This window comes from Seriola lalandi, unplaced genomic scaffold, assembly GCF_002814215.2.
Source record: "Seriola lalandi dorsalis isolate HSWRI2012SDOR001 ecotype SW California unplaced genomic scaffold, Sedor1 jcf7180002054907, whole genome shotgun sequence".
In the NCBI taxonomy this organism is placed as follows: domain Eukaryota; kingdom Metazoa; phylum Chordata; class Actinopteri; order Carangiformes; family Carangidae; genus Seriola; species Seriola lalandi.
Genome location: NW_019525459.1, coordinates 927285 through 927876, shown reverse-complemented (window position 1 = coordinate 927876; position 592 = coordinate 927285).

The following is a 592-nucleotide window of genomic DNA, read 5'->3' as shown; positions in this document are numbered from 1 at the left end:
TGTTAAGAGATACAATTAGATGTACTCAGTTGTTGTGTGTGAATGTATTGTCGTTGTACAATTGTGGTGTTGCGTGTTCACCACGGTGTGGCGCTGTGCACGGATGCCATTGGTTTTTGTTTCGGGACACACCCCGATTTGTTGTTCGGTCTGTCTGTGCGTGCACATGTTCGGTCATGAAGGTTAAACCAAGTTAAGTCTGAAATAAATATGCCAGGAGGGCTAAAGATATATCGTCTGAGTTTTCTTCCTGAAGCTCAACAGGTTATGGGCCCAGGAGCAACTCCGGGAAGAGTTTTTCTGATGTTTTATTGCCGATAGAAAGTCGCGACGGACAGCGTGCTAACGGCTAACGGCTAACGGATAGCATCATGGATCCACGAGGGACAAGCAGGTTGCCTCGACTCATGTTTGATGGAGACGAAACTAAGTATGAACTGTGGGAGACTAAGGTACTTGGACATTTGCATTTATTGGGACTCAAGAATACGGTTTTGAGAGAGCCCAACAGTGAAAATGAGATAGCAGCAGACGGTAAGAAAAAAGCCGATGCATATGCTGAGTTAATTCAACTTTTGGATGATAAGAGCCT